This window comes from Vulpes lagopus, chromosome 16 (genome assembly GCF_018345385.1).
Source record: "Vulpes lagopus strain Blue_001 chromosome 16, ASM1834538v1, whole genome shotgun sequence".
NCBI lineage: Eukaryota > Metazoa > Chordata > Mammalia > Carnivora > Canidae > Vulpes > Vulpes lagopus.
This window is the reverse complement of record NC_054839.1, coordinates 59,042,848-59,070,121: the sequence shown is the minus strand read 5'-3', so window position 1 is coordinate 59,070,121 and position 27,274 is coordinate 59,042,848. Positions and strand designations below refer to the sequence as shown.

At 37.9% G+C, this 27,274-nt stretch overlaps 1 protein-coding gene across 2 annotated transcripts in view; it reads right to left on the bottom strand.

The window, feature by feature from the left end:
* The window catches only part of FNDC3A (fibronectin type III domain containing 3A), a 171,503-nt gene extending 146,124 nt beyond the window's left edge, over positions 1-25,379 (bottom strand). Inside the window, exon 1 of one of the 2 annotated variants that reach the window (XM_041730968.1) lies at positions 25,101-25,379. The gene's annotated coding sequence lies outside the window, so the exon portion shown is untranslated. Of the gene's footprint in view, positions 1-24,495; positions 24,811-25,100 lie in introns of those variants that run through there. The other variant, XM_041730969.1, reaches the window with a different exon arrangement.
* Between the last annotated feature and the right edge of the window lie 1,895 nt (positions 25,380-27,274).

The window sequence follows — 27,274 nt, the reverse complement described above, 5'->3', positions numbered from 1 at the left end:
TCTATTTTCTCATGGCCAGAAGAGAGGGAGTTTTGATCTCTCTTACTCTTCTTAAATTACAAGGGCACTAATCTCATCATGTCGGTTCTACCCTCATGACATCATCTAAGCCTAATTACCCCCAAAGCTTCCATCTCTTCTGCCATCGTATTTGGGGGGATAGGACTTCAACGTGAACTTTGGAAGGATACAAACTGAATCCATACATTCTGCCCCCGGTTCAAGAAAATTCATATCTTTCTTGCATGCAAAACACATTCATTCCAACCCAACAGTTAAAAAATCTTAACTTGTTTCAGCATAAACTTTAAAATCTCGTCTAAATAAGGTTTGGGTGAACTCAAGTACAATTCATCCTGAAGCAAATTTCTCCCCAGCTGTGAACCTGTGGAAACCAGATAAGTTACACACATCCAAAATACAATAGTGAGACAGGCACAGTATATTCCATTCCAAAAAGAAGAAAGAAAAAAGAAAAGGTAACCTATATCAAGCAAGTCCAAAACCTAGCAAGGTGAATTTCTTAAGGTTCAAGAACAAACTCTGGTTTCTTGCTCTACCCTCCAGACCCAATAGGGTGGTGGCATTATGCCCACAGACATTCCTGTGGCTTGGTAAAGGCCCCACCCACTTGGCTCTACTGAATAGAGGTTCCACCCTTTGAAACTGATGGGGGGCAGCCCTGACCCTCAGGCCTGTATACACTGGACCTGTGTTGGGAGTAGCCGCCCTGATGACAGGAGTCACCTTTGGGGTCTTTCTTCCCTTTTCCTGAAGGACAATGCATGTTCACAACCTGCCTTCATTCACTTCCATTTTCTGTTTCCTTTAGTCCCAGCTAAAGCATTGCTTTGCTGGATTATATAATTCCATCTCTCTTTCTGGCTTCTGCTGAGATGCTGGTTAGATATATGGTTCACACCACCCCCAACTAAAATCTTTATTGAATGGCTGGCTAGTCAAACACACTTTTGGTATTCTCTTCAGAGCATGCTTTCTCATTTTTTGCAGTGTGGAAGACTGATCATTTTCCAAATCTTTAAGTTCTGGTTCCCTTTTGTTTAACAAATCCTACTTTAGTTCATTTCTCTCCTCCACATTTTGTTGTACGCAGTGAGAAGGAGCCAAGCTACTCCTTCAACACTTTGCTTCAGAAATACCCTCAGCTAAATATCCACTTTTATCACTTACAAGTTCTACCTTCCATAAAACATGAACACAACTCAGCCAAATTCTTTGCTCTTTTATAATAAGGATCACCTTTTTTCCATTGTCCAATAACAATGTTCCTCATTCCCATCTGAGACCTCATCAGAAAAGCCTTTACCATCCATATTTCTACCAATATTCTGTTCATGATTATGTGTTCTCTAAGAAGATGGGAGGTTTTCTCTTCCGTTCTCTTTTCTTTCTGAGCTCTCACCAGCTGCCATTAGCAATTCCTTAAAAGTAATCTCGTTTTTTTCCAGCATGCACTTCAAAACTTACCCAGTCTTTACCCATTGCCCAGATCCAAAGCTACTTCCACATTTTTAGAAATTTGTTACAGCAGCATCCTGCTTATCGATCAACTGAACTGCTAGAACAAACAACATACATTTTATTTCTCACAGTACTGGAGGCTGAGAAGTCCAAGACCTGGGTACCAGCATGGCCAGGTTCTTGAGGGCCCTCTTCCTGGTCAGCAGATGGCTACCTTCTTGCTGTATCTCCACATGGCCAAAAGAGAGAAAGCTCTGGTCTCCTCCTCTTCTTCTAATTGCACTAACTATAATGGGGGCTCCACCCACATGGCCTCATAAACCTCAACAACTCCCAAAGACCCACTTCCAAACACGATCACACTGTACTTTCTTCCTTAGTCACTGCCATAATTCTCAATGTGTTTTAGTGTCTTTACTCAAATATTGTTAGGTTTTCTTACTCAAACTCCTCATTCATATCCATCCATTCTGCTTAATTTTGTTTTATCCTAAGGATGTTGCTGTTATGACAATAACCTAGACATAATAATGAGTTATTAGGGCTTGAAACTTCAGCTCTAGTCGTTTAAAAAGTGTATGGGAGGGACGCCTGGGGTGCTCAGCAGTGGAGCATCTGCCTTCGGCTCAGGATGTGGTCCCGCAGCTCCCTGAATGAAGCCTGCTTCTCCCTCTGCCTGTGTTTCTCATGAATAATTTTTAAAAATCTTAAAAAAAAAAGTATATGGGAAAATGCACAGCAGGATCATACTCGGATTATTAGCCATAGTGTAATTGAGGGAGCCACAGGATAACTATGTACATTTAAAATAAAAATCCAATGTATTTTTCTGGTCTTTTGATTTGTCCAAATCAATGAAAATTATAGGATTCTAAGGCCATATCTAAGATCACAAGACTATTATTTATTCCAAAGAGTTTTAGTATCATACTTAAAATCTAGAATTTAGGAGTACTAGAAAGTTTACATATAAAAAAAAAAGCATTAAGTTAAAATATCATAGTAGCAACTGTTTAAAATGATGTAATTATGGTAATTTTTTCTCTATTTCCTCAATTATTTTGTAATGTGGATATGGTTAAACCACTTTCATCAAAATTTCATTTTAAAAACAGTCAGCTTGAAAAGCCCTAGGCAACTACAGTTATATTTGGCTTATCGACCATCTAAAAGACCTTTTAAGAAATTTCAATAAATTTTGCTTGCACTTCGACTTTGTGAGAATAATTTATCTTACAAACTGATATTCTTAACATGTATTTTTCCAAGTTAGGCCTCTATTTTTTTAACTTTTGGATTTTTAAATTTTCTAAACTTGACTATGTTAGATTAAAAAAAAAAAAAAAAAAACAAAAACACTTTATCTCACCTGCAGTGAAATTTCCTGAGATGAAAGTCATGGGAATCACTCTGTGAAATCAACCTATCATTTCTTATCAGAAACTTAACAAATATTACACAGATTTTATTTAACAATGAGATATTATTTTGTATTTTTCCTCAAATTCCTTCAATTACATTGATATTAAACTGTACTCCAGAAAAATGACTCTTAAAAATAGGTGGTTAAAAAATGTATAACTTTGGTTCACCTATATTTCCATATCTTAATGTAAACTTTCATTAAGATATAAAGGACATTTGTATTTTTTTTTAATTACAAAAGGAATATACACTCATAAAGTAAGAGGGAGAAGGGAGAGTAAACAAAGAGCTATCAATGATTTTAAGTGACTAATATCAAATAGAAAAACAAATTCTTGATGATTCAAAAGACCTATAATTAATTCAGGCTTCTTATTCTTTCTTCAATGTCCACTTTTTCATTTCTTAGGTTATTAAAAGTACAAAAGGAGGGGCATCTGTCTGGCTCCAGTCGTATGATCGCCCATCCCAATGCTCTTCTAGAACTGACTGCTTATTTATCAAGCAAGGCAAACTATTTCCACTTCTCTTGTCTCTGTGTGGTTTTGTGACTTGTTATAAGAAACAGAATACTGTGAAGGTAACTCTATGTGACTTCCAAAGCTGAATCAGACTTGATTCACAAGACAAATATTCCCACCTGTTTGCTAAAACCCGCCATAGTTGGAGCCCTGAGCCACTATATTAGAAACTAAACTACCTTTCAGGCAGCCACACTGCAAGAAAGTAGAGCCATTTGGAACAGCCACACATAGGTGCTCTACTGGACAGTGCTAGTTTTCTATTGAGGGATTAGCCATTTGAGTGAATACACTTTCATGTGATCTCTGTCCCCTGTCATCAGTACACTGGCAACACCTGCAGGTTTCAAATCTTGAGGCCCCAGGAATCATGAAACATAAATAAGCCATCCTTGCTGTACCCTTTCTGTATTCCTGATCCATAGAATCCATGAATATATTAGCATGATTGTCTTAAGTGGCTGTGTTTGAAGGAAACTGATTATGCAGCAATAGTAGCTGAAACAGCCTCATAATAGGATGCAATAGACTGCATTTTTGTGTCCCCTCAAAATTTGGAAAAAAAAAAAAAAAGAAAGGTCAATCGATGAAGGTAATTTAGAGGACATTATAGTAAGATCACATTTTTAATACTCAATTTTAATGACTAGAAAAATCTCAAATAGCCCATTTCTAAGATAAATATATTAACAATGCATTGAGACAATGTCTTCTATATCTACTTATAATTACCATTAAGATACTGAAATTCCATTATCGCCCACCATTACTTTGTCTAAGAGCACATCTGGGCATCTTTCATTGTCTTGCACAAAAATTTTAAAAGAAATAATCTGAAGATTTTATATTTTATTATGAAAATTTCCAAAGCTATATGGAAGCTGAAATAATTAAACTGTGAACATCATACATGTACTTGCCATGCAGGTTCCAAAATTAACATTTTTCTTTATTACATGCATTACTCTATCCATCTTTTTTTTAAAAATGCATCTCAAAGTTGTAGATACTGGTATATTTCACCCCAAAACACAAAAGCATGTTTCAGTAAGTACTACTCAATATGTTTAGCTATTTGAAGGCAAAATTTACATATGATGAAACACACAAATCTTAAGAATACCATTTTGTGAGGTATCTTGAAACAAATTCTTCCACTACCAGTATCTAAGTATCTAAAATCGCACTGCTAATCCCACTCCAAACTGTAAGACCCTGATTTTCAAAATTTGGCATGTATCAGAATCAGCAGCAGGGCTTATTAAACAGGGCCTCAAATCTAGTTTCTGATTCAAGAAGTGTGGAATTAGACCCCAAAATTCACATTTTTAGTAAGTTCCCAGGTTAACCTAATTTTTACTAATATTTTTTAAATTTTTATTTAGGTAATCAATCTCTACACCCAATATGGCGCTCAAAAAAATGATCCAGAGATCAAGAGTATGCTCCTGACTGAGCCAGCCAGGTGCCTCACTAATTTTTATATAAGTATTAACTGATAATGAAGATATCAAGCTGGTAATATTAAGGTATACTTCATTCTTGAAGGTCCCATCTCAGATGTAAATACATTCATATTCTTAAACTAGAAATAGATTAAAATAATTTTCTTAAAAAGAAAATACTTGTAAAGTAAGCAAATTTATTTTTATTTTTTTTAAAGATGTTATTTATTTATTCATGAGAGACACACAGAGAGAGGCAGAGACACAGGCAGAGGGAGAAGCAGGCTCCCTGTAGGGAGCCTCATGCAGGACTTGATCCCAAGACATCAAGATCACGACCTGAGCCAAAGGCAGACCCTCAACCTCTGAGCCACCCAGACGTCCCTAAAGTAAGGAAGTTTAATAAGGACTTTGAAATTGTCTTTGGGTATTTCAGTCAAATCAATATATTATAAGCCGAATCAATTTTCTTCTCAGATTGAAATTGCTATTTTCTATAGGTTAAACAGAAAAAAAAAAAGGAAATTTCCCCAAATGTTCTTGGGAAATGGCAGAGTAATGGTCAAATGTATTAAACAAACATGCATCAAGCATATACAATGTGCCAACTAGATTTTTAAAATAACTTTATTAAAGTATAATAGACATTTATCAAATGACGTTTAAAGTATACTTGATAAATATTGACACATGAATACACCCATGAAACCATTACTACAATCAAGATAATGAACCTATCCATCACCCTCCAAATTTTCCTATTTGTAATCCTGCCTTTGAATTTCCCTATGAATAATGATGTTCAACAAGTGCTTATTTGCCATCTGTATAGCTTTTTGGTTAAGTAGCTCTTTAATAGTTTTGCCCATTTAGTTACTGGGCTTTATTATTGTTTTAATAGTGCTTTATGGATTTTGGACACCAGTCTCGTTGGGTTAAGTAATTTGAAGATTTTCTCCTAGTCTGTGGCTTGTTCTTTGGATTCTCTCAACAACGTCTTTCAAAAAACACGAGTTTTAACTATGAAGTCCATCTTAATTTTTTGACTTATGGATAGTGCTTTTGGTGTTGTACCTAAGAGAGTTTTCCCTAATCCAAGATTACAAAGATCTTATACTATGTTTTCTTCATGAAATTTTATAATTTTAAGTTTTATATTCTACTTGTTCTGTCCATTATTTTTTTAAAGTTTTTATTTATTTATTCATGAGAGAAAGAGAAAGAGAGAGAGACGCAGAGACACAGGCAGAGGGAGAAGCAGGCTTCATGCAGGAGCCCGATGCAGGACTCAATCCTGGGACTCCAGGATCATGCCCTGGGCTGAAGGCAGGCGCTAAACTGCTGAGCCACCCAGGGATCCCCTGTTCTGTCCATTATTAAGGGGTATTAGAATCTCCACTAAAATTTCACACTTGTACATTTTCCTTTGCAGTTCCATCACATAATTTAAAGCTCTTCTGTTAGGTGCATAAAAATTTAGTATTATGCCCTCTTGATGGTTTAATCCCCTCATTATTATGAAATGACCCTCTTTATCCCTCGTATTAAATAGTCTTTGCTCTGAAATCTAACTTCTGATCTAATAACTCCAGCTTTCTTTCAGATAGTGTTAACATGGCATATCTTTTGCATCCTTTTACTTTTAACTTATATGTATTTTTATATTTAAAGTAGGTTTCCTGGGGGCACCTGAGTGTCTCAGTCAGTTAAGCATCTACCTTCGGCTCAGGTCATGATCCCAGGGTCCTAGATAGAGTCCCGCACTGGGCTCTTTGCTCAGAGAGGAGTCTGCTTCTCCCTCCTCCTCTCCCTCTCCTTGTGTGCTCTCTCTCTCAAATAAGTAAAAATCTTATAAAGTAAAATAAAGTAGGTTGCCTGTAAATATATTTGGATCTTGATTTGTTTTTTAAAGATTTCTTATTGATTTATCTGAGAGAGTAAAAGAGAAAGAGCACCAGCAGAGGCCAGAGGGGCAAGGAGAAGCAGATGCCCTGCTGAGCAAGAAGCCTGATACAGGGTTCATCCTGGGATCATGACCCAAGTGGAAGGCAGAAACTTAACCAACTGAGCTGCCCAGATGCCCCTGGGTCTTGTTGTTTTTTTTTTTAAGAAAATTTAATCCAATGATCTCTGCCTTTTAATTATAGTATTTAGGCCCTTCATATGTAATAGGATTATTTATATGGTTGGGTTTAAATGTACCATCTTATTTGTTTGTTTATTTGTTCTTTTGTTATTTCCTTTTCCTTACCTGCTTTATTTCAATTATTGTTATGTTATCTCCCTTGTAGGCTTACAGTCTATTATTCTTTGCCACTTTAGTCGTTCCTTTAGGGCTTATAATATGCAGCTTTAACTTACCAAACATTAATTTCAAGTAACATTATACTAATTCAGGTATAAGTATCAGAACTTTGTGACAACATACCTGCAACTTCTCCCCTTCTGAGTTCTGTACTATTATCATATATTTCACTTTTACATGTTTTAAACCTTACAAACCTGATCATTTTTACATTTCACAGTCATTTGTTCTTTAAAGATACCTAAATTTTTAAAAAATTGTATCTATTTACCCATTAGTTACCAGTTCCAGTGCTCTTCATTCCTTTCTGTAGGTCCAGGTATCCTTACGATTTAATTTTCCTTCTGATTAAATGACTCCATTTAACATGTCTTTCAGTATAGGACTGAAAATAATTCTTTCATCTTTTACACATTTCAAAAGTATTTTGTCTGCTTTTGAAAGATGTGTTTTCTTGGCAAAGAGTTCCAGGTCGGGCTCCCGGTGTATGGAGCTTGCTTCTCCATCTGCCTGTGTCTCTGCCTCTGTCTCTCTCTCTCTCTCTGTGACTATCATAAATAAATAAAAATTTAAAAAAAAAAAAAAGAGTTCCAGGTGATTATTTTTTTTTATTTTTTTATTTTCTTAGTGTTTTAAAGATAATGCTCCACTATCTTCTAACTTACATTGCTTCTGATGAGAAATCTATTACCCTTAACTTTGTTGTTTTTCTTTGGCTGACCTTTTTTTTTTTTTTTTTGGTCATACTGCATATGAAGTTTTATTATTTTGTATTTTTCCAAATGATAGAATATTGTGAATATCTTTAAATACTCTTTTTAGACAGAAGAGTGCTTCTCTTCCCCATGATTCACATCCTTATCTCTTGAAATGTGTGGCTATGTTAGATTACACATGGAATTAAGCTGCTAATCAGTTAACCATAAAATAAAGAGATTATTCTGGATTACCCAGGTAAACCCAAAGTAACCACAAGAGTCCTTGTTAAGGGAAAGAAGGCAGAAGAACGAAACCACATGATGGTGGCATGAGAAGGACTAGACCCACTCTTGCTAGGTTGGAAGATGGAAAAGAAAGGGGAGGGGGCCAAAAGCCAAGAAAAGCAAGTAGCCTCTAAAAGCTGAAAACGGCAATGAAAGAGATTCTCCCCAAGACCCTTCAGAAGCAACACAGACCTGCCTGCATTTTAATTTTAGCTTAGTGAAGTTTTTATTGGACTTTAAAAAAAATTTAAATTCAATTTGCCAATATACAGTATAATACCCATTGCTCATCCCATCAAGTGCCCTCCTTAGTGACCATTACCCAGTCACCCCATCCCCTAACCTCCTCCCCTTCTGCAACCCTGTTTCCCAGAGTTAGGAGTCTTTCATGGTTTGTCTCCCTAATTTTTCCCCACTTAGTTTCCCTCCTTTCCCTTTTGGTCTCTTTCACTACTTCTTATATTCCACATAGGAGTGAAACCATGATGCTTGTCTTTCCCTGATTTTACTTCACTCAGAATACCCTCCAGTTCCATCCACGTCGAAGCAAATGGTGGGTATTCCTTCCTTTCTGATGGCTGAGTAACATTCCATTGTATATATAGACCACATCTTTAACCATTCATCTGTCGAAGGACATTGTAGTTCTTTCCACAGTTTGGCTGTTGTGGACATTGCCACTATAAACATTGGAGTGCAGGTGTCTTGGTCTTTCACTACATCTTATCTTTGGGGTAAGTCCCCAGCAGTGCAATTGCTGAGTCATAGGGTAGCTCTATTTTTAACTTCTTGAGGAACCTCCAGTTTTCCAGAGTGGCTGTGCCAGCTTGCATTCCCACCAACAGTGTAAGAGGGTTCCCCTTTCTCTACATCCTTGCCAACATTTGTTGTTCCCTCTTCTGTGAATTTTAGCCATTCTCACCGGTATAAAGTTGTATCTCATTGTGGTTTTGATTTGCATTTTCCTGATGGCAGGTGATGTGGAGCATTTTTTCATGTTCTTGTTTGCCATGCATGTTTTCTTTGGAGAAATATCTGTTCATGTCTTCTGCCCATTTCATGACTGGATTGTTTCTTGGGTGTCAAGTTTGGTAAGTTCATTATAGATCTTGGGTCCTAGCCCTTTAGCTGATATGTCATTTGCAAATATCTTCTCCCATTCTGTAGGTTCTTTTAGTTTCGTCAATGGTTTCCTTTGCTATGCAGAAGCTTTTTAACTTGATAAAGTCCCAATAGTTCATTTTTGCTTTTGTTTCCCTTGCCTTCATAGATGTGTCTTGCAAGAAATTGCTGTGACCAAGTTCAAGAGGTTTCTGCCTATGTTCTCCTCTAGGATTTTGATAAGTTCCTGTCTCACATTTAGGTCTTTCATCCATTTTGAGTTTATATTTGTGTATGGTGTAAGAGAATGGTCTAGTTTCATCCTTCTGCATATGGCTATCCAATTTTCCCAGCATCATTTTTTTTGTATATTTTTTTTAAAATTTTTATTTATTTATGATAGTCACACACAGAGAGAGAAAGAGAGGCAGAGACACAGGCAGAGGGAGAAGCAGGCTCCATGCACCGGGAGCCCGATGTGGGATTCGATCCCGGGTCTCCAGGATCGCACCCTGGGCCAAAGGCAGGCGCTAAACCGCTGCACCACCCAGGGATCCCTCCCAGCATCATTTATTGAAAAGACTGTCTTTTTTCCAGTGGATATTCTTTCCTGATTTGTTGAAGATGAGTTGACCATAGAGTTGAAAGTCCACTTCTGGATTCTCTACTCTGTTCCATTGATCTATGTGTCTGTTTTTCTGCCAGTACCACACTGTCTTGATGATCACAGCTTTGTAATACAGCTTCAGCTTCAAGTCAAACATTGTGTTGCCCCCAGCTTTGGTTTTTCTCTTTCAACATTACTTTGGCTATTCAGGGTCTTTTCTGATTCCATACAAGTCTTAAGATTATTTATTCCAACTCTGTGAAGAAAGTCCATCGTATTTTGATAGGGATTGCACTGAACGTGTAAATTGCTCTGGATAACATAGACATTTTCACAATATTTATTCTTCCAGTCCATGAGCATTGAATGTTTTTCCAGGTCTTCCTCGATTTCTTTCATAAGTGTTCTGTAGTTTTTACAATATAGATCTTTTACCTCTTTGGTTAGATTTATTCCTAGGTATTGTATGGTTTTCGATGCAATTATAAATGGGATTGACACCGTAATTTCTCTTTCTTCAGTCTCATTGTTAGTGTATACAAATGCCACTGATTTCTGGGCATTGATTTTGTATCCTACCACATTGCTGAATTGCTGTATGAGTTCTAGCAATCTTGGGGTGGAGTCTTTTGGGTTTTCTATATACATACAATATCATGTTATCTGCAAAGAGGGAGAGTTTGACTTCTCTGCCAATTTGAATGTCTTTGGCTGCTTTTAAGATTTTTTTTTTTCTCTTTGTCCCTTGTTTTAAGTGATTTATCATGTTCCTTGATGCCATTTTGTTCATTTTCTTACATGGTGTTTCTTGGTTTCATGGCTTTCATCAAATTTAGAAAAAGTTTGGCCCTTATTTCTTCACTTTTTTTCCCTGTTCATCTTTAAACAATTCTCTTTTCTCTGTGTTTCTTTTTGGATTTCTTCTTCTTCTTCTTCTTTTTTTTTTTAATGTATGCTCCATATCCAGCATGGGGCCCAACAAAGGGCTTGAACTCACAACTCTGAGATCAAGACATGAGCTGAGATCAACAGTCTGATACTTAACCAACCGAGCCTCTCAGGCACCCTTCATTTTGGATTAATTTCTATTGCTGTGTCTCCACCTTTTCTTTGGCAATATATAACATGCCATTAATCTCATCCCAAGTGTTTTCTGACACTGTAATTTTAATCTAGAAGATCCCCCTCCATTCAACATGTTCAGTTTTACCTCTACCTCTTCTAGTATAACAAATACAGTCATAACTGTTTTAATGTTCTTGACCACTAATCCACCATCGATATCATTTTGGGGTCAGTTTTAAGCCAATGATTTTTCTCCTGTATTACTTGCTTCTTCACAGGCTTAGTAGTTTTGACTGAATGCCAGACATTTTAAATTTTACCTTGTTGGCTACTGTATATATTTATATTCCTATAAGTATTCTTGAATTTTGTTCTGACATATGGTTAAGTGACTTAGATTCTGCCTTAGGTAACAACAGAACTGTGTTCTTGTACTAGACAGGAACAGAAATACATTTAGTCTAGGGTTAATTTTTTCCCCACTACTGAGCCAAGATCCTTCAGAGTGCTCTACCAAATACCCTGTGAATTATGAGGCTTTCTACTCTGGCTGGTGGAAAGCAGCACTATTTCTGGCCCCGTGTGAGCCTGAATACTGTTTTATAGAATCCTTTTAGGGGGGGTCTCTTTTTTAGCCCAGAGTAGTTTCCTTACATATATGCATTTACAATACTCTGCTAAATGATCAAGGGAGACCCTCTCCAGATCTTTTTTTTTTTTTTTAAGGTTTTATTTATTTATTCATGAGAGACAGAGAAGCAGAGACACAGGCAGAGGGAGAAGCAGGGTCCCTGCAGGGAGCCTGATACGGAACTTGATCCCAGGGTCACGGCCCTAGCCCCCTAGCCGAAGGCAGATGCTCAACCACTGAGCCATTCAGGTGCCCCCTCTTCAGATCTTTGAAGTTCTTTTTCTCCTGATACTCTGTCCTGCATTGTTAGCCTCCTGGGACTGCAAACTCCACCAGCTCAGAGTCAGCTGTTACCTACTTGGGATTCCCTCTGCTATGCCCTGAAAACTTTCTTCATACAGTAATCAGGGCCAACGATAGGGCTTGCCTTGTTCTCGCTCTTACATTGCCTGATATCTAACATCTTTCATAGTTTTTTTTTCCCTGGTTTTTTAAGTTGTTTCAGGCAGGAGAGTAAATTCAGTACCTTTCACTTTTGGCAGAGAACCAAACTCGCTACTCTTAATTTTTTTTTTTTTTTTTTTTACTTTTTCTTTTTTTGAGAGAGTGTGTGCGCACTCAAAGGAAGGACAGGGAGAGAGAATTCCAAACAGGCTCCATGCCCAGCAGAGGCTGATATGGGGCTCCATCTCACAACCCTCAGGTCATGACCTGAGCCAAAATCAAAGAGTTGGACCCTCAACCAACTAAGCCACCCAGGCACCCCACACTACTCTTAATTTTTAATGTACACAATGGACAGTGAATGAATTTATTACACATAGGAACCAAATGATCATGCTTTAAAAAGCATGATATATCAAAAGTATGGTCCAGGGTTCACTAATGGCAGTGTGTTCTTGATATGTCCTGAACTAAAAGAAAAATCAATGTTCTTTTTACGGATGTTTTGGGCAAATGACACACAATTCTTTAGCTTTTATATCTGTGTAAGACTAACTTACTAGCAACTTACAGAGTGAGCTGAGCTCTTATTTGTTAATAATATTTGTTAATAAAATGTGTACAGTAAAATTAATATGTTTTGAAAGATTACTTGGGCCTCTAAGTCAGGATTCTACTAAGATGTTGAACTGCTATGCAATATAGTTAAGATTCTGACAATTTGCAGGAAGGATACTTCATTATCTGTTTACCTATCATCAGTGCTCTCTTCAATTGCCTTGGTTTTTGTGGTGTCTTCAACCTGTCATGGTTCTCAAATCCAACAGCTGTTATTTATAAATTACTGCATGTTTAGCTTTACCATTCCCATGTCCAATTTAGTTTTTGGAGAAGGTTGATTAACCCAATAGTGTACAATGATGCATACACATTAACGATATTTTTGGCTTATTACTTTAACCTTGTTGATTAAGTAGGTGTGTTTATAAACCTTTCAATTTGACTTATATGGTAACATTTTATCAGTGATCTGCTAGTTATGAATTATGTATTTAAGTAACTTACAACATACTTTTCATGTTAAGTGCAATAACCTATTTTATCTATAGGGCAGTGTTTGTAGGGCATAATCCTATAATGTAACAGGTTAAAGTTATCATTTTTAAGAAAAAATATCAAAATAACATTATTTCATATGGTTTAACCTAAAAATGTAAATATATATTTCATATACAAAGTATTTTTCCTTATAAGGTAAGTGACAATTTATACAGATCATTAGCAACAAACTTACTTATCTAATTCTCCAATTTCTTGTCCACTGGAAAGATGAAAGAAGCAGAATGGATAGGATGGGTGGGCCTCTCAGTTTTTTTACCCCACATAAGTGAACAGAGGTTTAAAAAAAGAGGAGGGGTTAAGAGTCACTACCATTATTCTCCATTGCCAGAAAATGACATATAACTTAATTTAATCAGGCAGTGAGGAGATATAGCCCCTGTCCCTCTACTATGAAATCATACCTTAATACTAACATGAAAATCTGATTTAAAAAGACTTCAGAGGCACTTTTGATGAAAAAGACATCAAAAAGATACATTTAGTCAAGAAACTATGGGAACTGAGAGCAGGAGTTGCTTCCAAGAAATCGATTCCAATTCATTTAAGGACAGAGAGTATACATATAATTAAGACCAACAATTTTTTTTCTAAGTGCTATTGTCTTAAATCCCATTTTACATTTCTAGCGAATGTTTTCAGAGCACTTGGGTTACCTTTAGAGCCCAAAGTAATTACATCTATGACAATTCTATTTTCATCTACAAATATTTTATTGCCCTTTTAAAATGTGCTAGCTTATATATTATATCCACTTTGCTTTTTTAGAATTTCAAAATTTTGGTAACATCTCTCAGAATGACTTTGAAGACTAAACCTGTAGTTTCTAAAGATTTTCTGACCAAAGTTAACACCTGGCATCTAGGTTCACAACAGAAGGGTTTGCATTCCCCTGCAAAAGCTAGTGTCTTACTATAACTTCACCATATTTAACATGTTTCCTTCTAAATAGAGAATCTTATCATAAGACACAAGAAAGATTTCTGCATTTCCCATAAGATTTGTCTGTAGAACACAGTGTTTTAACATTGCCCTTTCTGAGATAACCAGATTCTTTATGATAAATCTATTAAGCCTGAGTTAAATATTATTGCTTCTAAACATGCTCATATCCCTTCATCCTATTTTTTAAAAAGCTTCCTTCTTTTTAGACTACATTTAGCTCAAGCTAATGACATCAATCCTAGGATTTACAACCAACTTTCTTAAAATATGAGGTTCTAATATTGAAAGGGGGGAAGAATAAAAATATCTAGACAAATGAGACTTGAAAACTATATTCAGTATCATAATTTTACATTTGAAAAAACTGCTTTTATAATAGAACTTCAGAAAGTATACTAAAATTACCTTGTGTCTCAGGTACAGTTATAAAGGTTGAGAATCTCTAGTCTATAATTCTTGCTTCTTTAACCTACAGTAACAGAGTTCCTGACCCAATTCTATATTGAAAGTGCTATTTTTAAACGTACCAATGACTTTAGACACCAATGGGAAGCTTGTGAGTGGAGAGGTGTTATTAAAAATTACACAGAAAAAGAGACATAAATCAAGACTCTCCGACAAGAAGGTATGTCTCTAATAAGGACTAATCATAATTGCCAAATCCAGACCCTCTTATATTTTATTATTTTTGTTCTATCACAAAGTTGTATGTTTCATACTTAAGAATATATGTAGAGTCATCATTTTTAATTCTTCTTCCTGTCCTCAAATCCAATTTCTACAGCTACCCACTGTGGAAGATACCCTCTCAGACATGTTCTTGGCACTTACCTATGTATATATAAGATTTTCTAAGGCTTTTGGTTGTTACGTAAATGAAATGACATGTACTGGTCAGTGTCATTCTTTTTCATGTGAAATAATTATTTTCTTAAAGAAGTGCATTAAGATACTTACAGGGATCATTTCTATAGTTAAAGAAGTACATTTATATCTATTTCATTCTTTTTCATGGTAGCCTAATATTCGACTGTAAGGGCATCCCATAACTTAACTATTCTAATGCTGAACAATGAAACTGCGTTCTTTTTTCTTCACACGTTTCCCCCTCTGCAAGAAATAACCATGTAATATTCAATATGAACCTATGATAGTATTTCTGTATTCTAGATCTACAGAATTAAAACTTCTGTTCAGAAGTTTTAAAGTTGATAGATATTGCTGAACTTTTCTCCTCAAAAAGATGAGGCTAGGGGTGCCTGAGTGGCTCAGTGGTTGAGTGTCTACTTTCCACTCAGGTCATGATCTTGGGGTCCTAGGATCCAGTCCTGGATCAGGTTCCCTGCAGGAAGTCTGCTTCTCCCTCTGCCTATGACTCTGCCCCTGTCTCTCATGAATAAATAAGTAAAATCTTAAAAAAAAAAATATGAGGCTATTTATACTTTGTTCAATACTTTATAAATGTATACTTTTATACATTTAATTTTAATTTTACTTAATAATATTACGGTTGTCCAGTTTTTGTTAATTTTATTACAAAAGTTTCTTAAAATATCCTATCTCGTTGATGTTTTCATTTAAATTTCTCAGAATACTGGTGTGGCTGAATAACTCTTCAAAACTTTATAGACTATTTATATTTTAAATTTCATGAATTTCCTACTTACATTCTTTATTTTCTACCAGGTTGGATTTTTCCACACTGATTTGAGAGCACACCTTGTGTACTTTGAATATTAACTTTGTCTATTACATGTCAAATATGTTATTTGATAATTCAGTTGCTTGCCTTTTTTAATGGTGTCTAAGTTTGATGTTTCACTTGAGAGGTCTTCTCTACTCCAAAATGTTTTTTTTTTTAAATTCATTTCTAAATCTTTTGCCATTTTATTTACTTATATTTAGTCCATCTAGATTTTAGTTTTGATAGTGCCATGAAGTGGGTAACTAATTGGATAGCCAACTGTCCCATATCATTTACAGACTGACTCTTCCATTACTAGTTAACCACACAAGAAATTCTCTATTCATGGAGTTCCTCCTGAATTCTATATTCTGTTTCCATGATCAACATGCTCATTCCTACTCCAAATTCTGTTTTTTAATAACTGTAATTTTATAGTATGTTTGGATCTTTGATAGGTATGTTCACAGTAATTATGCTTCTTTTTGAAATTTACTTGGCATTCTTAAGCATTTCACCATCTCAAAATTTGAACCATCAGTTTGTCAAATTTCATTTTAAAATCCTACTATAATCTAATTAGGATTACACTGACTATTGACTCATTTGGTGCGAACTGCCATTTTTACGGTATTAAGTTGTCACATTCAGCAATATAGTATGCTCTCCATCCATTCAGATCTTCTTAAAGTTTTCTTTATGTAGTTGTTGCATATTTTGAAAGGTTCTTAAGTATTTTATAATTTTGGCTTCTACCTTTTTAATAATCATTTTTCATAGTTGGCTACTGCTAGTATATAAGAAAGCTAATGAATACTCTAAGTTATAGCCAGTTGGCTTACTGAAATGTCTTTCTGACTCAAATCATTTTGTGTTGACTATCTTATATTTTCTAAGTAGGCAATCATATCAACTACAAATACTAACAGTGATATATCTCACCTCTTATCGCCCATACACCCCTTATTTAGAGGTTAATTATTTTTCTTCTTAATGCATTGGCTGAGACTTTAGGGCAAATGTTATATTCCTATCTTTTTACAAAAGTGCTTCTAATATTTCACTATGACATTTGATATAGGCTTCTGATAGAGACCCTTTACTAGGTTACTTGTTAGAGACCCTTTACTAGGTTACTTGTTAACAGTTATAAGGGACAACTGAATTTTAGAAAATTGTATTTTTAGCACCAGAGATAATCATATAGTTTTATCCTTTCATCTATAACTACAGTTAATTATGTCAATATGTTTCCTAATACTGAGTCAATATTATACTCCTGAGATTCAACACATCAGGTAGGTTAAAAGCCCAGGCTTTGGAGTCAGGTACCCAGGTTCAAATCCCAAATCCTTCATTAACTAGTTGTATGATCTTAAGCATGTTATTTAACTTCTTTCTGGTTCAGTTTCCTCATTTTTAAAATGGTGACAACATTATCTACCTCAGACGGTTGTTTTATAGATTAGGTAAACTGATACACATAAAGTTGTTTGGAACAGCACTCAGAACACAGAAAGTATTTACTATATATTAATTTATTATTTACTGAGTGCTATATATTTGCCAGGCATCAGGTATGCTGCATGGCTGGAATAAGCAAACTAAGCCAAATCTGGCCCCCTGCCTGTTCTTATAAAGTTTTATTGGAACACAGTCATACGCAATGTTTATAACTTATCTATGGCTGTTTTTACGCTCCTACAACAAGTTAAGCATTTGCAACAGTCCATACAGCCATACAACTTAAATATTTACTATCTGCTCCTTTATAGAAAAAAAAATTTGCCAACTCCAGCAGTACTGTTCGAACTCAAGAAGTTCATAATCTAATAGTAGAGATGGACAAGAAATATATATGCTATGGTATAATATGTATACAATCATGACACTGAGGGTGTTACGGAAACATGGCAGTTCAATACTAAATGATAGGAAGGATTCACACAAGTGAAAAAAAGGCAAGAGGTATTTTATTTACCCAATTATTTTTAAGTATGCATTTGTTTATATGTCTTTACCTCTCATCCTAGTTTGTGAATTACTAGAGGGAAGGGAGTATGACATTCATATTTTAAGCATCTAGGACATTTAAAGAATTAAATGATAGAAGAATAAATGGTGAATGGTTAAAAAAAGAATATGTTATTTAGGTGACTGTGATTAGACATATCTGTCAAAGTTCTAGATATAAATATCCTATAGCAAGCAGTTTACTTGCCATGTTAAATGGGCTCTCTTTAATCATTGCAACAGCCAATTCTAAAAGATAGATCCTATTATTATCCTCTATTTAAAGTGAAAAAACTAAGGCCCACAGAGGTAGAGTAACATGTTCATATTTATGTACAGCCAATAAGGGGGAAAGCCAATGAATAAACCTATCTGCCTCGTGTAAAACATATCCTCTTTCTACTACAAAGTTGGGAATAGATAAAATCATAGGTTATCAACAGACCTAGACTTTGAAATAGAGACCAAAGACATTATAACTGAAGCAGCAAGAATTGTGGTGATTTTAGTATCTAAAATTGAGTAATGATTTGAATAAAACTCGTATTTTAAAAAATATTAGCCTGGAAGCAGCCTGAAAGTGGACTAGAGGGAAACTGCCCCTATATTTTCTTAAAGGCTACTCTATCACATACATTAGACCAATTTTAGCAAGGTTCAAGTAATAGATTAAAAACACACAATTGCAGGGGTGCCTGGGTGGGTACAGTCAGTTAAGCATCTGACTCTTAGCTTCGATTCAGGTCATGATCTCAGGATCTTGAAAAGAACCCCCATGTTGGACTTTGTGTGAAGTCGAGTCCACTTGGTTTCTTTCTCCCTTTCCCTCTACACTCCTCCACCCCAAGTAAATAAATCTTTAAAAAAATACAATTGCTAGCATACAGTTGCTTCTGAGGAATAAGCACCTACTGATCTGAAGTATCAGAAATAGCTGGTCCCAACACTTATAGAACAAAAAACCATTAACTAAAATGTAAGCAAAAAGTATATATTGCAAATGAAAATATTACATAGAAAAAAGTCTTAAGGACAAAACTACAAATTGAGAATGCTTGTCTTAAGTAGACCAAAATAATCTAGAAAATGTAAACAGAATGAAATCACAAAGTATAATTTTTTTCATTTAAAAAGTTTAAGCAAATCTTAAAAACTGATTGATGTAAATGACTACTCCTTCAAGCTAGATCTCAAAAGTAGTTGTTGTACATAACATCTGTTTCTGCAAAAGAAAGCATGTAATTATTTTAAAAAGTCTTAACTGTGCTTTATGAAATGCACTTCAACACCGGTTTAGAACCCCCAAAGTAGGAAGATTTTTTTTTCTCTCACTGGGAAATGAATAATGAAATCACTTAAATTTTCTTAATTATTCTGTTCAAATATATATTGAAATGTGGATTCTGAAGAAGGGAAACAGAAAATACCAAGCAGATATTTGTGAGAGAGACTGATTAACAATCTAATTTATAAAACTTAAGTAACTTTTATATCAAGGTTTATTTAGAAGTACACATCAAATTTACTTTTTATTTCTAACAACTAGCACATAAGAGATCACAAGAAGTGAGGAGGAAGAAAGATATGAAAGTCAATCAGAAGTAATAGTTTCATCTGCAAAATAAAAATACTAACACATATTGGGCATGTCTGCATAGGATTTAAAAAATTACCAAGTACAAGGCCTAAACACCAATGAAAATTCAACAAGTGGATCTTATTACTATACATACAGGAATAGTCTTCCACTTGAAAAAAAAAAAAAAAAAAGAAAACCACAAGGAATTCACTTTTGCATATTTTTATTCCATTCTGGAAAAGACTAGCTGAAGTTGGGATATAAGATCAGTATCCCCTTGCAAAAAAGAACAGAGGCACTGGATACAGACTGCACTGTAAGATTAAGAATAGAAAGAAAGCTTTTATATGCATTGTTTGCCAAAAAAGCAGTTAAAACTTTTGAGTAAACTAAATGTTTATTGGAAGCATATTTGCAGAACTTTGGAGGATAAAACTTGAATTGACGATTTCTTACAAAAAAAAGAGCTGCACTGCTTCCAATATAATAATATTAATATAAGCACTTATTTGGTACTTTGTTTTCATGGTCTCCAACAACATCTCATTGGGTGGTCATAATACTTCTGTGGTGAAAACAGGATAAGTATTATTCTCAATTTTAAGGACTGGGAATTTAAGATGGAAAAAAACTAATCTGAGATCATATGGCTAATAAGGGTGAAGTTGGAACTAAGATCCATGGTACTTAATTTCCTAAAAAACAAAACAGCTGGAATAATCTAGCTGTTTCAAGCACTGGCAAAAGAGAAGTGAATTCAAAAATGAGTTGTTAATTTCTCTTCCAAGCAAAATTTAAAAAGCCAAATTTTTATTAGGTAGCAATTCATGGAGACTAAAATTTAGTTCAAAAGGTTTGTAATGCCTTACAATATAAGACAGTATATACATTTACAAAGTATGAAAAATGCAAACATAAATAAATTACAAAAATTAAGTTTTGAAGTTTTGTTTGGTTTTAATGTTTTTAAGAGGGAATTAAAGAAAACACACTGACTTTATCCAGGCAGCTCTCCATCTTATTTATCTTTACTTTTTTCAGCACCTAACACTATCCTTCATATATAGAGAACATATTTACTAATGTCTGCAAATCAAAAAATGTTCTATGCCTTATTCTTGCTCTCCTGATGACACAAAATGATGTCATTACTCCTGATGACAGAGTAACCCTAGCCAGCTGACTCATGCAACCATAACCTGAGTGGTACTATTCACCTGGTAATGGGACATGAAACACAATGTGAATAAAACGATTGCCTGAGAAATAACAAATTTATAAATTTAGAAACTTCAAAGAGCTATTTCATGTAAATGAATTTTCAAAATAACTTATGCTTAAAAGGTAATCGCCATAACTTATCTTTAAATAATCTTATTTTAAAAGACATTTCTAGGTCTTCTTTGCCTTAATCTCCAGTGTAAATATCAATTATTAGACTATTCTGTAACACAATGACTCTTGCAGAGGTATCTAATTGCTTATCTCTTCACTATCTCATCCTAAACTACTTTTAAAGACAAGGTTTCCTACCACCAGGTCCCTATTATCACGTATAAGCCACCGTGGTACCCTAGCTAAAGTTTTTAAAATGCCAGTTGCAGTTTAAAATATGTAAAACCAGAAGAGGCTGTTGATCTACTTAACCTAATACAAATTTCAAATCAAGCTATGATGTAGCTATTTTCACTGCTCTAAGGCCTAGCTCAAAGGTTTTTCTTCTTTCACTTCCTAGTTCTGAGACCAAGTCTAGGCTGTTGCTAGAAGTTCGGCTACAAAATAACAATTACAATAATAGTTATTTCTGCATATTTTCTTTATTTTTACTGTAACATAGGGAACAAATATAAATGACAGTCATAACAAAACACACCAAACAACCATGTAGACAAATGATATAAGGTATCCCACTTTATGTACTGTAGGGGCAATTACTTAGCCAAGAGTCAGCAAACTGGGTCCACTAGCTAAATCCAATCCACAGCCAGCTTGTTTTTGTTTGGCCTTGAGTTAAGAATGATTCTTGTATTTACAAAAAATTACTTTAAGAAATAAACAAAAAAGAATACTCAATAGAGACTACAAGTAAAATGCAGAGCCTAAAATATTGACTATCTGGCACTCTATAGAAAAAGTTTGCAAATTCCTGATCTAAGCTGTAATAACTACATATAAGACATATACAGCTATCTCTTACACACAAAGCTTAAGCTATTAATACGTCAAGGCAGACCTACAGTTCTCTCAGTGATGAATTCATAATGATCCAGCCAAATTATCTTCTCCAGCCCTGCATATTCTTTTTGACCATGCCCTGGGGCTTGTCAAAATCTGCAGGCAAACTTCTTTCTTTCTTGCTCTTACTACTTATCCTTGAATGCTCTCAGACTGGTTCATGCCCCCTTACTTCCAGCTCTGGATGTCAACCTTTTTCGGAGTGTCTGTCCTTGTGCTAAGTCCTTCCCAGGCTTCAAGTCTGATTTCTTCCAAATGCCTTCCATGATCCCTCAGTGGACTCACTTTCTTTCAAATTAAGTCCTGGCCACACAATTTAATAATAACATCTTATATTTTCGCTAATGATTTCCTGTTAGTCTAGTATCTACAACTATTTTCTAAACAACTTGAAGGAAGGAAAGATACCACACTGCTTTAATATCCCCACTTCAATAGTGGCTCATCATCCTTTGAGCACATATCATCTCCCAAGTGTACCTCTCTATCTTGGAGAAAAAATAATCTGCAGACTGGAAAATGGGTGATAAGTGATTGGAAATATCAAAGGAAGATACCCACAAAATAACTTGATGGAAGACCATAAGCTGTACTGCAAACTTAGAAAGTGTATGTGAAACACAAACAAAACTATAATATGGAAGGATAGAAAAATAAGGATCAAGAAATTAAGAGACCACTGAAAAATATTCTGAAATAAAATGATATCAAAATAGTAAGAACGTTATAAAAGCTTACAATACATGTTTAAAAAAATTTGCCTTTCAACACTATTGGCCATTAATTTCCTTTCAACAAGCAGCTCTTGACACTGATATCCATTAAGGATTTTTTTTTTTTTTTTTTGCAGTGTGATAACTGAAGCCCTAAAAGATTCAGTGGGATAGACATGCACTGTACCCTAAATCTTTAGATTTTCAATACCCTAAATTTATTTGAGGTGTGCTAGAAATTGTTAAGGAAAAAAAAACACCAATCATGTATCTTTTGATTATCTGACTAATAAAACTGGAAACCAAGTACATACCCTTATATCACTCTCAAGGATACCACCATACAAAAATGCACCAAGAATATAAAAAAATTTTATTACTTGACCAAACTGTTGTTATAAAAATATAGGCAAAATAAGGTGCACAAGACTTGCATGTACGCACATAAAAAAAAGAAATGTATTAAAACAAGCATTTTATTACCCATAAGTTTATACTAACAATATGGCGTATTATAAAGTAAGCGCTTTTTACCTAAGTTAAGCTACAGAGGATGATGAGGGTATTAATCATATATTCCTTCTTTTAGTCCTGGGTTTTATAGTCTCTCAGTCCTTACCTATGTCTGGCTGGTCAGAGAAGAGAGAGACAGTTTTCTTAATTATGAATAAAATATGCTTAATATTATACTGTAGAAATTTTACAATTAAAAAGTAATTATTAAACGCATGGTAAAATGAATCAGCTGTCAATTACTCACATGATGAGGGGAAGTGATGACACAGATGGCACCAAAAGATAATCCTGGCATCGGTTTTTTTCAAATGTATATCAGTAATTTGGAAGAAGCAAACTGCCCTTATAATTACATCTGACTAAGGCCAGGGTTAACTAGAAGTCTATCTTCCCTAAATACTCAATGGTTTTGAGAATTCAAAACGAGAGACAAAGGGGAAAAGGGAGTTAATTCAGAAGCATACAGGTGGCTAAAGTCACCCAGCTAAGGATAAAAAAATCTCTGTCATTCTACATAAGAAAACTGAGAGATGATCTATGAAGAAAAAGAAAAAAGAAAAAAAACCAGTAAAATTTACAAGGACAACGCTAAAAACTTTTGAATATGACATTATTTACAAAAAATCTTAGTGAGGTGCTTTTTTTTTTTTCTCCCTGTTAAATCATCCTTTTTTTCCCCACTAACTAGTGTTATTTAGTGATGGCAAGCATTATCAGTCGGCCAGAAAGCTGAAAGCAAATTTTACGTTGCAGTTATTTAAAAAAAAAAAAAAAGTGCTAAAAATCCTTTTTATCATTGTTTTCTGTTAAGCCCACCCTCTGCCTCAACAGGCACTTTATCTCATGACCTGAGATGAAATCAACTCAACCAAGAAAATACCAAAAAGGCAGAGGAGTCATTCCTCTGGAATATTTATAGGTGATTCAAACAAAACTGACACGACGGCAAGAATTACAGATTTAGCAAATGCACAAAAAAACTAAATATTTATCCAAACACGAGATCAGGGCCACAAATCCCAATTAGTTGCTGCCTGACATATGGCTCCAACTCCTGAGTCGGGCATATGTTTAGTTCGCGCTGGTGCTGGAAACGGCACGGCGGGGAAAATAGTGGAGTAACAGTTCAACTTCAGTCATTATTTTTTTTTTCTTTTCATTCTTAGGATACAAAAAAAAAAAGCTGCAACTTTGGTTTCCAGAACTAAAAAAAAAACACACACACACACACACACACACACAGCCCGCAGTTAAGAAGCTTAATAATGAGGCGGCTCGGTTTTCAAAGTCCATACTGGACAACAACAACGTAGGAGGGATCATACTGCGGAAAGAAAAGGAAGAAAAAAAAAAAAAAGGAAAGAAAAAAAAAATACCTTATCAGCTTAACGATCCTTGGGTTAGAAGATGCTCAGACACAAAGGTGTCCAGAGACACGTTAAAATTTCACAACGGAAGATCTCGAAGGCACGGCTCCGGGCGCTCCAGCGACCATTACAGGCTCCCTCCGGTGTCCCCCCACCCCCCGGCGAAAAAAAAAAAAAAAAAGTAAAATAAAATTAAAAAAAAAAAAAGGGAAAAAATACCCCCGAGCTTTTTAGCGCGGACAGAGCGGTACAAGATGGACCGTGGGCGACACTAACGACGACGGAGCGGCGGCATCACTGGCCCGTCCGCCTTACCTGACGCGTGGCGTCCCTCCGCCGCCGCCGCCGTGTCAGGAGTTCACGGATCCAGGTGGTTCTCAGCAGCGCGAGCGAGCGCGGCAGCCCCGGCAGTGCCCTCCCGCCCCAACAGGTGGCTCGCGGGGAACCGCCAGGTACGGGGCGCCGGCCGCGCAGCACCCGACGGCCAAGGGCGGGCTCGTGGACGTTTTAACCCCCTCAGAGGAGCGGGGGCGGGGGCGGCGACGCGCTCCGGAAAAAGCGTCCCAGTTCGGCGGCGGCCCAAGCTGAGGCGCGGCGACCGCTCGGCGACCTTCCCCGCCGGGCTCCGCGCTCGGCGCCCCGAGCCTCCGCGAGCCGCGCTGCTCCCCGCCGGCGGGGGCGGGGGAGGGGGCGGGGGAGGGGCGGGGGCGGGGGAGGGGCACGGGGAGGGGGCGGGTCGCGGCCGCGGTCGCGCCCCCCGCCCCCCCTCAGGCGCCTCGCAGCGGGACTCGGGCCCGGCAGGTGGGCGACAAGTGGGCGGGCGCCGCCCCCGCCCTGCCCCCCGACGGGCCCCCCCGCCCCCCCGCCCCCGGCAGCCTAACGGTCCCCGCGGCGCCGGCTCGGCGTCCCCCGTCTCTCACCTCCGAGTCACGCCGCTCTGAGGCGGAGGAAGGCGGCTCCCGGGCGCCCCTCCTTCGGCTTCCCGACCGTCCTCGCCCTGCCTGGGCGGCAGCGCCAGCTCCCGGGGGGCCGCTGCGGCCGCCGGCGCGCGGACTGTCGGCGTGGTTTTCCGGCGGTGACGGCGCCGCCTCAGCCCCGCTCTCCGCTCCCTCTCCGCGCAGCTCCCGCTTTCTGTTTCACCCGAGGGACCACGAACGCCGCCGCCGCCATGCTTACTACGGAGCCGGGAGGAGGAGGAGCCCGGCGTCGGCGCGCCCACTGCGGCTGCGCGAGCCTCGCCGACGGCGCCCCCGGCCGCCCGGACCCTGGCCCCGCCCCTAACCACGCCCCTAACCACGCCCCCGCCGGGCGCTGCGCCTCCGAGCGCCCCCTTCCAGCTCCCGGGGCTGCAGGCTGGATCCCGCGGCCTCGCCGCTCGGGGTCCCGCTGAGCATCTGCCGCGGGCAGCCTGCGGGCGACCCTAGGGGGAAGCAGGGGGAAAGCAGGAGTGTGTGTGGGGGGGTGAATCGACATCCCTGGGGGGCCACTCACGCGGTTCTCCGTGCAGACTGCAAAAAGGCTCCCTCTGGGACGCGCCGGGTCAGCCTCTCTCCGAAAGCACCAGAACTTAAATGCTGGCAGGTGCTTTTAAAGACACCCCCCCCCCCGCCCCCCAAGGACTAGGAAGCCAAGCCAAGTGGGTTGGAGGTTTTCCATCCTAAACACTTAGAGCCCCGGATCTCTACGGCAAGCAAAAATATTTAGATAATTACTTCATTTGAAAACGTGGCGGGGTGGGGGTGCAGGTGTGGGGGGGGTGCTGGGGGGTGGGGGTGGGGGCGTGTCTTGGTGTGCTCCCCGGCCCAATCGCACGGACACCCGTTCCCTTAATTTGCACGACAGCGCGAGGACTTCGGAGCGAAGGGAGCACCGGTTGCTTCAAACGTGCAGCAGTGGGGGGGGGGGGGGGGGGGCTGGCCGGGCTGCTCCCTGCTGCAGACTCCGCGGAAGGCCCTGGGAAGGGGTCCGACCCCGGGGACCGCGCCCTCCGAAACCCGGGATGAGTGTCCCCCGGCTCCCTGCTCAGGCTCTAATTCACTTTAGTAATTGCACGGCGTTTTAAAATAGCCGTGTCTTTTTTTTTTTTTTAATTATTATTTTTCATTGTAACGCTTTTTTTCCAGAAATCCTTTTATTTTGTATTTGTTTTTAAAAGATTTTATTTATTCACGAAAGACACACATACACACAGAGGCAGAGAGAGAAGCAGGCTCCGTGCAGAATGCTGACATGGGACTCGATCCCCGGACTCCAGGATCATGCCCTGGGCCAAAGGCAGGCGCCAAGCTGCTGAGCCACCCAAGGATCCCTCAGAAGTTCTTTTAAAACCTGCTTACTCCCTACATTCTTAAAGAATACAGCATTTTAATGAAATCCTTTGTCGATGACTGACCATCAAACACGTTAGGGTTAGGGTTAGGGTTACAGTCAGGGTTAGGGTTAGATACCTTGGCCATATGCTAAAGTCCCAGGGGATTGCTTAGGGATCTAGGATCCCCTACTTTGGTGATCTCTCTCTCTCTCTCCCTCTCTCCCTCTCTCTCTTTTTCTTTTTTCCCCCCCTCTTTGGAATGCTCTCATCACCTTTTCTAATAACCTGTCACTGCTTCTCATCTCATCTGTCTCTTTATCCACTCTGAGCCTTCCTCTCATCCTTTCTACTCTACTGTTTATTTTTTACTCCTTTTTCCTGATGGCTTTTCTCTGGCTCCAGGCGATGATTGATCAGATGTTCATATCCACAGCCGGCTAATGAGAGAATCCTTTTTCTTCCCATCAGTAAATAGGACAGGGACTCTACATCAAGTGATATTTTGAGAGATTTTTATTGCTCGTTCACTCTCAAAAGTTCTTTTCCCGTGAGAGGTGTTTTCTTTCCTCAACTTCCAGTTTTGGCCCTCCTCCAGTTTTTTGCTGGAAAGCCGATCTCGGAATAACTGAAGCTTAACTGTGTATTGTTGTAAAATAGGAGTATTTTATCAGAGTGTGGGCAAGTTGGGTGGCTTCTCCATCTTGCTACCCTAGCTCTGTTTGGTCTGAGACTAAGCTAGTGGTTTCCAAACCTTAACTCTAAGCTAGTAATTTCCAAAGCTTC